Source organism: Hetaerina americana, unplaced genomic scaffold (assembly GCF_022747635.1).
Source record: "Hetaerina americana unplaced genomic scaffold, ioHetAmer1.1.p SCAF_75, whole genome shotgun sequence".
NCBI lineage: Eukaryota > Metazoa > Arthropoda > Insecta > Odonata > Calopterygidae > Hetaerina > Hetaerina americana.
This window is the reverse complement of record NW_027287372.1, coordinates 463,661-478,233: the sequence shown is the minus strand read 5'-3', so window position 1 is coordinate 478,233 and position 14,573 is coordinate 463,661.

Genomic DNA, 14,573 nt, shown 5'->3' with positions numbered 1-14,573 from the left:
GATCCGAACTCTAGATGATAATGCATCCGTAATATCAGTCCTAAAAACGGATTTAATCCCATACCTTATCAAACTCCTAAATGGAATGTAATCCCGTCTCCTATCCTCACCACCTAAGCTTTCTCCAGTGGAACTGCAACAGTATCACACCGAAATTGCTTGAGTGACAGCACCTTACAGCCACCTACTCCCCTTACGTAATCCTGCTTCAGGAAACAAAACTGAAACCTAGCCAAACATTTTATATTACAGTCTTCCGTGGGGACAGGCCTGAATCCAAGGGTGGACGAGTAGCAATCCTTATAAAGAAACATTCCATGCTGCCAATTATGCCCACCTGTCTCTAAAACATGAACTTGTCGGCATCACCCTTAAGAAAAGAGAAGGCAAACTGAAAATATGGTCTGCTTATTTCCAACTGAAAGGCAGCAATATCCCAAGGAAGACCTTGATTCAATTAAAAACATCCTCCCTCCCGGGGAATACTAGGAGGTGACCTTAATGCCAAACACATGACCTGGGGTTGCAAATTCAACTCTTGTCACAACCTCTCTTTGGGCGGTCTCCAGATTTCAGCCAATTATGCCATACTGGCCCCAGCATCCTCTACCCACTTTGCCCCAAACCACGTAGTAGTAGTAGTTTTAAGCGTTTTAGGGTGCATCGACAGCTAAGGTCATTTTGCAAAACTCATGACAACTAAAACTAAAATTCGTTTTTAATTAGGAATAAACAAATATGATTAAATATACAGATAAATAAATAATTGTGAAAATCAAAAGGCATTAAAATTATGAGATTTAAAACTATAGCTGCCTCATTCAACCAGTTGCCCTTAAAAAGGTTAAGACTCGATTTATAAACCCAGAGTCATCCCCTAAAATATGACTTAAGTCTCCCCTTGTATGAAGCATGTCTCTGGCCCTTTGCTATTTTCTACATTCAGTTAGGATATGCTTTATTGTCAGAGGTTGGAGGCACTCCTTGAAGCGGGGCTGTTCTTTTACCTCCGCAAAGAAGAACAAGTGAGTGAGGACAGAGTGCCTTATTATCAGGCGTATAATAATGACCTCTTCCCTCCAAATGTTCAGGATGGAATAGGACCATGGCGAAATGACAAACTTTATTGCACTGAGTTTATTTTCCAAAGACCACCAAACCTTCCACTGATGCAGAACCAAATTCCGCAAAGCAGCCTCTGCGTCCTGCATAGGAACCAAGGTGGAGTTGGTCTCGGGTTTGATTAGGGCTTCCTTTGCTGCCTGGTGAGCTTTTTTGTTACCTCTTATTTCAACGTAGCCAGGAATCCATATAAAAGATACCCTGTTCCCCTTTCTCTGAAGGGACAAGTGGGTATAATGGATCTCCTGGACTATCGGGTGCGCAGGTGCAAAGACCGATAAATATTTTAGGGCGCTCAACGAGTCTGTGCAGATGAGGAAAGAGCCATTGCTTTCTTTTATTTCTTCTAGGGCCATCCTTATGGCTGACAGCTCGGCTGTGAAATTGCTGCAAGAAGTGAGCAGTTTTTTCCTCACGACTCCATGGCAGTGGGACACGACCGCATAGGCACATGAAAATTCTGACTTTGACCCATCGGTGCAGACGGGGAAAAGTCAGAAAGTAAGCCGAGGACCGCACTCAAGAGCTGCTGGTATTCGGAAACGGTTGTCTTGGCTTTGCAGTGTGCATTGGCAATGAATTTAATATTCGGCATTGGTATTAACCAAAGCGGATACTTAGCATAGGAGACGGGGCATACTTGAGGAAATGTTAAATTTACCTCAATAAAATCATTAAAACGAACGGCGAGGGGCAAAGTTGCCCTTCTCCGCATGTCAAATAAGTCTTAAACCGTTGGTTAAAAACTATGTTAAAAAAAGGGTGGTTTGTCTCTGATAAATTTTTACAGGCATAGTTACCCATTAAAATCATCCTGCAGGTTTCCAACGGAGGCTCCCCTGCTTCTGCAAGTAAGCTTGGGGATAGGCTTGTTCTAAATTCCCCGGTGGCCAATCGTATACCAACATTATGGATCCATGTAACTTGTAGTTGATGGCTATGGAAAATAACGTCACGCTCAGAACTGAACCTTAGGGTACCCCGTTATCCTGCGTAAAATATCGGGATAAGTGCTTCCCAGTCCTTACTTTAAAAAGGTGGTTGGTTAAAACTTTTTTGATAAATAGGACCATGTTGCTTCTAAATCCCCTCTTTTGCAATGTATTAAGGATTCTTCATCGCCACACACTATCATAGGCCTTCTCCAGGTCGAAGAAGACTACTATGACGTGTTGACGCTGGAGAAAGGCTTCCTGGATGATATTCTCAGTGCGCACCAAATGGTCTGTCGTGCCGAAAGCCGCACTGAGCGTCGGAGAGCAGGTGTCGACTCTCCAAGCACCACATGAGACGTCGGTTTACCATTCGTTCCATCACCTTGCACAGGCTGCTGGTGAGAGATATGGGACGGTAGTTATTCGGGTCATTTTTGTCCTTGCCCTGTTTTGGGATTGGTATCACGATGGCCTCTCGCCAGGCATTTGGAAAACTGCCCTCGTTCCAAAGTTGGTTGAGGGTATTTAGGACCTCCACAATTGCAGTTTCCGGAATGTTTCGGATAAAAGCATTGTGGATTTCGTTTGCACCTGGCGAGGTGTTATGGGAGACTTCGATGGCGGATTTAAGCTCCCAAGGCTTGAAAGGCTCATTGTAATATTCCCGTGTAAGACCTGCACCAAAATTGAGAGGGACTCTCTCGCATCGCCTCTTCATGTTCGCAAAGTCCGCGGCATAGCCCTCGTCACTGCTATTGGCCGCGAACTGACTGGCAAATATGTTGCTTATTTCGGCAGGTGAAGTAACCACCTGGCCGGCAAAAAGCAATGGCGAGATGACAAATCAGCCCTTGGACCCGGAGATTTTCTTGACTTTGTCCCATACCTGACCAAGTGGCGTGCGATGGTTGATGGTAGAGACGTATTCTATCCAGGAAGCCCTCTTGGCCTCCTTCACGGCCCTTCGAGCTCGCGCTCTCAGGCGGCGGTACGATGCCAGATTAGTTGCCGTGGGATATTTTTTAAAATATTCAACGCTTTTTCCTCGCCCGGATCGCCCTGTCGCATTCCCCGTTCCACCAAGGGACAGGAGCTCGATTAAGATTCCCGGACATACGAGGGATGCTTTTGGTAGCGGCCGCCAAGAGCGTTTAACTTAAGTTTCTCGACGTTGTGCAACGCGTCGAAACTTTCGTCAGGTTTATATGTAAACGTACGCTTCAAAGTGGCCAGCCTGCACAGTTAATACGCCACTTTTCCGGACGTTTTGAAATGTACGGCGAAGTCTTCTTTAACGAGTAGAAGAGGTAAATGGTCACTCCCACAGATTTGGTTGTGGTAGGACATTTTCACCCTTGTAGCTAGACTTCTCGAGCATAAACAAAGATCTATTGCTGAGAATGCCCCCATTGAAGCTGTCAAAGCGGGTTTTTTGCCGCTTTTTAATACAAACAGGTTAAATTCCTCAATAGAGTTGGATAAGATTCGACCTCTCCTATTGCTTTGGGTTTCTGGCCCTCCCCAGAGAGAATCATGGGCATTAAAATCCCCCATCAAAATGAACGGCTGAGGAAGCTGGCGGACAAGGGCTTCAAGGTTCAGGCGGGTCAACGGTGCACCCTCTGGCAGATAAACGTTACATAACGTCATCCTCTCAGGGGTGTGCATCGTGACAGCGACAGCTTGGAATGGAGAATTCAGTTGAACTCGGGAGATGTAAAGGGCCTCACGAGTCGCAACAGCAACTCCACCTTGGGCTCATTGGCCACTTAGGTCAACCATTCTAAAAACAGTGAACCCCTTTACATACCCTTGTCTTCGGCCTTAGAATGTCTCTTGCAGACAAATACAAAAGGGTTTTAAATCTTGGATTAAAATGGTCAGCTCCGCCTCGTGCCGATAAAAACCATTTAAAGTGTAAAATTAAAATGAATAAATAGGTTAATTCAAAGGGAGATGACAAACTCTATTGAGGTTATCGCTTGAAGCGATGTTTCCTCTCCCACTCGTTTGCGAGGACCTCAGTATCAGAGATACTCTGGCCCTCTTCAATTACCTCCGGCTTCTTTGGCTTCACTGGAGGCGGCGGGGAAGGTGTATTCTCACGCCCTTTTGGCGTGTTCCCCTTGGTGGTTTTTAGTGGGCTCTTCTTTGAAGGGCCCACAGGAGTAGGTGGCTCCTTGTCCACCTTACTCTTCATATCTTTAACCCTTTTCGGTTTGGGCACTGGCGTGAATTTAGGGGGCTCTTTCGGAAAATCTGTAGCAAGGGACCGGGAGAAAGATGGGGCGATTAGCACCCTGTATTTTCTCCTCGCTTCCGCATATGGGATTTTTTCTAATATTTTAATCTCAATGACTTTCCTCTCTTCTTTCATCTTTGGGCAATCAGGAGAGTTTACTGGTTGTGTAGCCTCGCAATTGACTCAAAGAGGGTTCGAAGAGCACTCTTTAACCTCGTGCGCGTCTTTGCTACAGCGCGGGCAGTTAGCCTTGCACTCGCAGCGCGACGCGACATGGCCGAACCGTTGGCATTTGAAACAACGCACGGGATTTGGGATGAATGGCCTCACTGGTACCGATGCATAGCCCACAAACACCTTGTCGGGTAGTCTATCACGCGCAAACGTCAAGATCACGGAGGTGCTGTTCACGTTTTCTCCGTTGCGCCTCGTGGTGAGTCGACGACAATCAGTCACTCCCTGAGAGAATATTTCTCTCTTGATTTCGTCGATGTCCACGTATAGGAGGTCGTAGTGACTGATGACTCCCCGACAGGTGTTAAGAGTGCGGTGCACCTCAACCGTTATCGGAATGTCATGGAGCATTCCCATAGCTAACACTTAGTCGCTCTGTATATCGTTCAGGGTGTCCATAAGAAGTGTACCACCCCTGAACTTCTTCACGCTCTTTGGGTCCCCAGGCACAATCTGTGACAACACTGGGAATTGAGAAAGGTGGAAACTTTTTTTTTAAGGTGTCACCTTCCTTTACACACGACATTATCAAATAGCACTTACATGCGCGAATACACTTTTCTCCCCCGCCGGTGTCCGGACGGGATTTTTTGAGTGGTAGAAAGGGATTTTCCTCCTTAATAATAAATGATTCGTCCCTCGGCCTCCCCACCCGCCACGGAGCCACCCATTTATAACGCCGCTCCGCCGAACCGGAGCGGTCGCCAGGGCTAACTCGAGGGAAATAGCGCTTCAGGAGTGGTTGTCTCTTCGGGGTGGATATTCGGTGCAAGGGCCCACCAAAACCCTTACATCTCCGACCTCCCTACGCAGACCCCTACAACCTTGGCACTTGCCACCGGAGCGAAAACGTGATGGAAGCCGATTGACCGGGAGTGGCTAGCTCCCGGCCTCTCGTTTACGCGAAATCCGAGGCCGAAGAGGGATATCGCTCTCCGGTCCATACAGGGCATCCGAAACCCAAGGAACTGAGTAACGCACCCATAGTGATGGACAGCCCAGCGTCCCCGGACCTAGAACCTCCAGTCAACCATCCCGTAGGTAGTCGCAACTATGAAACATTGGAAACTACCTGTAAACCCGCAACATCCAGTCTGCACAACGCGGCGCTACTGAAGACTAGCGTCCATCCTACCGGATACCTCTCTCTCCAGCAAGCACGAAAACGTTGACCTCCCCTTACGACCAGAACCAATGGACACTGATGGCTTCACCCAAGTCCGCAAACGCAAAGCTCACACTCCGTCATTAATTCCTAACAAAACCACGACTCCCATCTCCACCAATAATTGATTTAAACCGATTGACCCTGAATCTGATCCAATCACCTCTTCTACTATTACGGAAGGCTCACAACCCGATAACTCTGCCCCCTGTGGCGCAGGTCCTAAACTCCTGCCGATCTTCCTGAAAAGTACTACCGACTGTGCTGCAAAGAGCAAAGTAATTAACTCTGTCTGCACTTACTCACCCGTCTCCCACATGAGTGGTAATAACATCCGCATTCAGTGTCAAAATCCAGCAGACCACAGAGCAGTGACCAGAGCCCTAGCTGACAACAACTGGGAGTACTTCAGCTGCCAACTAGCTGAAGAAAAGAAAGTTCTTCCTCATCCGTGGGCTCCCTATCGAGTCCAATACTACTGCCATCCAAGAAGAACTGGCGCAAAAGGGCGTCCAACTCCACCATCAGCCAAATGCTGACGTCTCGTCCGACTGCTGCAGAAAGGAGACACAGAGAAGAGGCTATTCTCCTTGACCCTAACTACGTGCCAGCAGCGCTTCCAAAGCGCCCAATGCAACTTTTCCAACTCTCCCTTGCGTCTACTTCCATGGAGAGGAAACTGAACGAAGTACACTCCCTCCTAGGGCTCGCAGTGCACTTTGAACACCATCGCCCTTCTCCTGGACCACCTCAATGTACCAGGTGTCAGAGGATTGGCCATACATATAAAGGCTGCGGACTCATTCCTCGCTGTGTCCGCTGCGGACGTAGTAACACAGACCAAGATTGCCCGCGCCTCAACAGAGAACTATCCACTCCCACTGCAAGGGACCGCATTCTTCCAGCTACCGTGGATGCCCTGTCTACAAGACGTGCGAAAAACTTTGTTTCTTGCCGTCATACAGAAGCCCCAGCGCCTGTTGCCAACTCAATCCTTTCCTCCCCTACCCTCACAGCCAACCGTTCCCACTCCACGGCTCCTGCTACGGCTCCAACCACCAATCCTGACTCCTCAATCATAACTAAACTGAAAGAATGGGTTACAAGCCTCATTGGCAAACTACTCTCCCCCCTGCGGGAAAGTCCCTCCTAGGCACTCTCATCAAAGAGCTTATTTCAGGCGCCCTTAAATTCCTCAATGGAAACTAGGCAGACAATTCAAACTCCTTATCCACCTTAAAATGGAATTGCAGAAGCATTACCGCACACAAGGCTGAACTCAAGCACCTAATCAAAATGCGAAATCCCCAGGTCGTGCTTATCCGGGAAACGTTCCTCAAAACCCCACCTATGCCTAACCACAAGGTATACCGAAAGGACCGTGACCCTGGCCAAGGTGGTGGTGTTGCGATCTTAGTTAAACGATCCCTAACTTGCAAGCTAATCGCCCCACCTTGTACCAAACACCTCGAAATAGTAGGCTCACAAGTCAACACAGTGGATGGCCTTGTTAAGTTCTGTTCACCTTACCAACCTCCTACTAATCAATATGCTAAAACACACTGCAAATCTCTCGTCTCCATACTCTCCTCCTTAGCCGTAGTCGGTGGTGACTTGAACATTAAGCACCAAATATGGGGTTGCAACCGAACGACATCCAAAGGAAAAACGCTACTCGAGCTAGCACAATCTACCCCCTTCACCATATTCGCTCCAGCCACGTATTCTCACATACACGAGAAAAATCCAGCCGCGAACCACATCCTGGACATAGTCCTGACGTCCAACATCGCCATCGTCCCCTCCCCTAGCGCACTGGACTTAGGAGCTTCTGAACACCTCCCTCTCACCTACTCCATCGATATTCACCCAATCCTGGCCCCCGTTTGCACCACTCGCACCGACTGGCGCATCTTTACTGTAGAGAGAGAGAAATACTCCCCTGCCCTAGACCGCCTTCCCTTAAACACCAGTGCAGAAATAGACCAGGCAGTTGACTTTCTCACCAAATCCATCCAGTCCGTAGCACAACGTCGTCTCTCCAATTTTAAATCACCGGATATTCTGCCACCACACATCCTACAAACCATCTCTGATAGGAACCGCGCACGTCGCGCTTGGCAACTCAGTCGGCACCCAATGGACCGCATTGACTACCAGGTTCTTAGGAACAAGGTCTGTGCCTTAATTCGCCGTCACCGGGCCCAATGTTGGGAGAACTACATCGCCTCACTCATCCTGGAGGACTACTCCGTTTGGCGCTTAGCACGAAACCTCCGGTCGAAGATGGCACCTGCAACCCCCACAAACACCTACAACCCCTGCAAACTCCACAGACTCCCCAATCCAAAACGAGGTCCTGAACAAGATCACTTTTCTACAGTATTCCCCAATTAGCGAACCGGAATACACAACACTCTACATCAACTCCTCAAAAGTAACCGCCTACTTCAACTCCCTAAAACCGAAGAAGGCACCATGAACGGCCCAACCTTTGCTTAAAACCCCAACCTCGCTGCATCATTCGCTTCATGGCGCATCTTTTCAACCAATGCCTTCTACATTCGCACTTCCCATCCCCATGGAATCTGGCAAAAATAATCATTCTACCTAAACCAGGCAAAAACCCTTCGACCCTAATTCCTTCCGCCCAATTAGCGTTTTACCAGCCCTCTCCAAAGTGCTTGAAAAAGTAATCCACTGGCAGTTATAACCTTTCATCCAAGACAGTTTGCGACCTGAGCAAATGGGCTTTCGCCAATCCACGTCGACAATCCACCAAATTGCCCGTCTTACCGAGGAACTAGTACTCGGTCATAACAACCGAATGAGCACACAAGTGGCTTTCCTCGACCTCGCAAAGGCCTTTGAGAAAGTATGGATCGAGGGACTCATTCACAAGATTACACATCAATCACTCCCGACAGAGCTTATTAAGATCATACAGTCCTTCGTAACAAACCGCTCTTTCCATACTTCAGTGTCCGACGCCTCTTCCGATATCTTTCCCATCGCCTCCGGCATTCCACAAGGCGCAGATCTATCCTCCTTCCTGTTTAATCTTTACATAAATGATATTACATCACACCCCCGTACCAATTTAATGCTCTATGCCGACGATACTGCTATCTCCACCCGCTCACTACAACGAAACAAAGCCATAGGGTACCTACAAGAACACCTAGACTACATTCACGACTGGATGCGCCCCGGGAAACTATCTGTTCAGCCGGCCAAGGGTAGCGTCGTACACTTTTCGAGAATCAGAAGAAAAGGCGAGGGACTACCTATCTATTTCGGCGCCAAAGAAATCCCGAAGAAACAAGAAGTTTCTCGGTGTGTTCCCGGACAAAAAAATTACCTTCAACTCCCACATCTCCTCAGTACTAGCAAAAGGGTGGGGCGCTTATCACTCCCTTTACCCCCTCTTCAAGCCGTCGTCTCCCTTAACATTACCCACCAAAATAATCCTCTACCTCTCCATGATCCCACCTTTAGTCACATACGCTGCACCAATCTGGGCCCACGCAAGAAAATACCAGATAAACCGGCTAACAACCTTCCAAAATAAAATTATCCGCAACTTCTCCAATGCCCCTCACTTCATTAGAAACTTCGATCTACACAAGGACCTCCAACTCACACCAATCCGGATGCCATAACCTCCCTAACACAAAATTTTCATTTCTCCCTTCAAGCATCATCGAACCAACTACTTACCAACCTATGGAACTACGAATACGAAAAGCGCCTTATACACCCGCGACCAAAATTTGCACTGCTATAACATCACAGTTAACATCACAGAAACGTCAAATAAAGACAATTAATAATACCACACACTACCATTACTATAACTCGCCATAGATAGAATAAACTTGCAAGGAACGAGGAAAAGTACCAGTGGGCGGGCGCCCACTGCAATTTTGCCAACATGCCATCGCCTAGTGAAGAGAATTTTCTGGCTGTGCGCTCAACCAGCCTTTCGTGGATCATGATTCGCGAGTAATCTTTAATTGTTGACAATTGTTTAAATTGATAAAAGAATTCGACCTCCCGAATCGTCTGCACCTTTAGTGGATTGCACTTCGATTTTCACCCGCAACTCCGCCATGAAGGCTATCCTGTCGCCTGGCACATCACGCCCTGGTTCTCCCATCGAAAAGGATGGATTCGTGACGCCTCTACGCGTAATTATAGTCCTCGCACCCGTCTTTAAAGAAGGTCCGGCTCAAATTTCAAGATCGGTTGTACGCCGCCCTATTACCCCGCTTACTGATGCGGCTCTCAAGCGTACACGTACGTCCGCTGAAGCCTTTGTAAACATTGCAACCAAGAATTCATTTGCGGCTCTTGACTCCGAGCCAATATAACAATAAACGTTCTGCAATGGAAACGGATATCTCATCCCCCGATGCTGATAATGCCAAGACCGATCCGTGTCCGAGCCGCGGTCCTCGCCCGCCTCCTCTTGTGGTCTACGACGTCGAAGACGTCCGTGCATACCGAGACCACAACCGTTCCTCGGTTAAAGACCAATCCTTCACCGTTAACTACGGCGGGTCGTCATCCCGGGTTCAAACCCAGAGTCTTGAAGATTTTAAATCCCTCCGCGCAGCTCTATCTGCGGCGGATGCCCAGATCTCTTTATGGGGTATCGGGAAGGAAAAGACCACCTCTACCTTTCGCGGCCATTCTTCGCGCCCACAGTTAGAAGACCTTCTCGAGGAATTGCGTGCCATGGGAATTGACGCCCGTCGCGGTCGTCAATTTTCTTCTCAGGGAAAACCCATCGGGGTCTTCGTCGTCGCCATCGCCAACTCCAAGGGACGATCTCCGCTATCAAGGCTCTCCGAACTGTTGGGAACAACGGTGTCGACACGACATATATATACCTCTATATATACCGGGACCCGCAACTATGCCATCGTTCACTTTCTGCTGCCTACTCTCGGAGAGGTAACATCGTTCCGTGCTGGAGCTCTACAGCCTGTCCACGAGGCCGCTGCCATCGACGATGCAAAAACTTCTGGCGATTGCCCGCCCGAACTGCCATCGAGTCTGCACGTCTGCGTCAACTCAGCCATAGCCATAGGTACACTTACACACACGCACACATAGGGGACTTGAGTCCTCAGCCGTAGCTCCGGTGGGGGGAGGCTAACTAGTTCCTCCTTCTCACCCTCCGGAGGCGCTCGAGCTGTGTCCCCTGTTGGTGGTCTCGTCCGGCTACCTTTGGAAGAGAGTTTACTCCCATTGCACTCCACTGGGACCCGGGTGGGTCCACTTCTTAGGGCATTAGAGCGGGAAGGCGCCTTGGCACGGACCTGCTGTGCCCGCTTTGCGGATCGGCAGGGGTGTCTTAGGCGTCCCCCTACTTTCCCCTCCCCTCCATTAGGTCGGCTCAAGTCGCCTCACTCACTCACCACTACCAACGCAAACACACTGACACTCACTCCCCACACTGCTACATAGTGCTACTTAATACTATTTTCCTTTTTCTTAAAATCCCCCCCACCCCCTTCAAGTAGGTCTCATTGGGTAGAAAGTTTTGTTGGTCCCCTTACCCCCATTTTGAATTCAAAGTTTTTGTCAGTTTTGCTATAAGTCCCACCGTTCAAGAGATAGAGGCCCAACCTCCTTTAAGACGTTGTCGGTGGCGCCATCTGTTGCCACGAACCACGTAGTAACACTAGTTTTTCAATTTTTCCAAGACGTTCTTAAAACGCAACCTACCCCCTCCATTAGGGTGCCATACGGTAGTGGGGTCATTTGATCAACCCTTCCCCCAATTTGTATCCAAATCTTTTCTCAAAATTGAGCTATCTCCTACCGTTCCTGAGATACGGCCCTTTTCCTTAAAAGACGTGGGTGGCGACACAAGTGTCAGCCACCGGAACTACTCTCAAAACCCGCGCGTTGAAGTCTCCAGCGCGATCAACAGGTGGATGCGCCCGTTGAAATCTCCTGTCTATATAGCATATTATGTTACAAAATCTCCTTTAAAACAATTTCTAAATTTTACCTTGCGCCCTCGCGGGCCGGGATCCACCAAAATGGATCCCCAAGCTACTACTCCGACTTCCACTGACCACGATAGTCACCTTAAGCTACGCCCTGACGCTCCGTCGTCTAACCAGAACTCTGCTCTTCAAACCATTCTTAATCTGTTTCCTGCCACCTCATCAACCGCTCAGACGGTATTCATTCCCATCCCCTCCAAAGCTTTGGCCGACCCCCGTTTAAAATCCATCCTTTCCACTTATGGAGTGCAATTCCCAGCCTCCATACCTTCCGCCTCAACCATACAAAGCTCATCAAAGCGCACTGCCCCCGCCGATACAGAATAGCCCACTGTGGTTTCCAAGCGAAAGGCAAAACCCTCCTTCAATGATGAAGTACGCCTCACTCCAACTGCAAATCGTTTCACTCCCCTTTCCACGCCCGAAACCGAGACGGAAGCTGATAAAACCCCGGACCTGATGGAGGAAGAACCCTCCGAACCTCAGACGCGGCACAAACTTCCCCCTATATTCCTTAAAGATATCCACAACTGGCAGGAGAAATACAACTCCCTTCGTTCGGCATGTGTCCTCCCTCCAGTGGCCACCCTAGTCCGTAATGAAATTAGAATAAACTGCCAAACGGTTTCTGATTTCCGTGCTGCCACCTCCCTCCTAAGATCGAAGGGTTGGGAGCATTACACTTACCAGCTTAAGTGTGATAAAAAACGCCACTTCGTTCTCCGGGGCCTCCCATCAAACACCCCAGTGGCAAGCGTTGAAGAAGCTCCAGCGGATATCGGCTTTCCTACCGACCAAGTCGTCCAGCTTAAGACTACACGTCCTTCCCCCGTCGAACAGGCAGAGAGGAATGTGATCCGCTCAGCAAACCCTACTGCTGAACTTCCTCCTATTCTCCCAAAAGAACTGCCACTGTTTCAAGTTCGTCTGCAAGATCCTTCTAGGCACGAAGATTTTATGCAAACGACCTCTCTTCTACACCTGCGTACGAGCGTCGAACCCTACTGGCAACCTGTAGGCCCCCAGTGCATGTCATGCCAGCGCTACGGGCACACACATAAAACATGTGGTCTTAACCCCCGCTGCGTAGTGTGCCGGCAGCCATCATCGTGACTGCAAAAAACCAAGAGACGAGCCTGCAAAATGTGTCAACTGTGGTGGCGCACATACAGCAAAGTACAGGGGCTGTATCGTCAATAGGGAGCTTATGCTGAAAATACGCGCCTAAAGAGAGGGCTTAGACACTGGCAAAAGGGCGACTGCACCCACAGCTCCAACCATCTCCAAGGCTGCTTTTCCTCCCCTAGAAAACGCTTGGGAATCCCGTTCAAACCCCCTTACTGGAATCTCTTACCCTCCGGCCGATACCAACCCTCTTTCCACCTCAAATCCCCTCCCCACCCAACCGAACCCTAATCCTGGTCCCAACCTTTCTCCAGAATCCTCCTCCCAATCTAGCTTGAAGTCCTCCCTACTCTCTATTGTTGCAAAAATCCTAACGATAGATGACAATGCCTCCCTAATGTCGGTCCTAAAAACGGATCTAATCCCATGCCTTCTCAAATTCTTGAATGTCCCGTAAACCCGTCTCCTCTCCTCACCACCTAGGCTTCCTCCAGTGGAACTAACAGTATCAGGTCAAAATCACTCGAGTTACAGCACCTCACGGCCGTCTACTCCCCGGATATTATACTACTTCAAGAAACAAAGCTGACTGCCAACCAAACCTATATCACCAACTAGTCTTCCGCAGAGACAGGCCTGATTCCAAGGCTGGAGCTGGAGTAGCAATCCTCATCAAGAAAAACATTCCATGCTGCCAATTATGCCCACCCGTTGCTAACAAACTTGAACTTGTCGGTATCACCCTTAAGACTAGGGAAGGAAATTTTAATATCTGGTCAGCTTACTTCCTGCCAAACACCAGCAAATATCCCCAGGAAGGCCTGGATGCAATCAAACGCATCCTCACTCCAAGGGCATTACTAGGTGGCGAACTCAATGCTAAGCACATGGCCTGGAGTTGCAAATGCAACTCTACTCACGGCAACTCTTTGCGCCGTCTCCAAATCTCGGCAAATATTGCCATACTGGCTCCTCCATCCCCAACGCATTTCACCCAAAACCCCGATGACTCTGACATCCTTGACCTAGTCCTTACCTCCCTTCCTTCCAATTTTCACCTTAAAAATGTAAACAATGCTGCCTCCGATCACTGTCCACTAACCTACACTGTTTCCCTGAATCCGACGATCCCCAACTTACAAACCACATAAGTCAAATGGAAACGGTTTCACTCGACCTGCTGCATTACGCCTCTGGAACGCCTAAACCTCAACAATAAAAAAGAAATAGACTCAGCCATCAAACAGTTTACCTTGACCCTTACGTCGATAGCTAATTCCTCCCAACTCCACCAAGATCCGACAACTCTCACTGGTCCAACTCTGCCGGCTGAGATTTTAAACCTCATGCGGAGGAGAAACCAAGCAAGACAGCTATGGCTACGAACCCACCACCCCATTGATGGCCGCAGATACAGGGCCCTTCGCAACCTCGTCACCTCCTCCTTCAGAAAGGAGAAGCAATCCCTCTGGGATAAAAAGATTAGCTCCCTGTCCCATGAGGATAACTCGGTATGGCCACTTGCCCGCTCACTCCGAAAAAGATCCACGCCTCCAGCTCCTCTCTTCCATAACGGGTTATTATCCTACTCTGACCAGGAAAAGTGTGAAATCTTCGCTGACATTTTGGAATCGGTCTTTTGCAACCCAAATCATCCCATCTTGACTCCCCCGCAAACCAAACCTTTGAATCTATCGCATTTACTCCCCCTCCTGCTATCCCAGCGG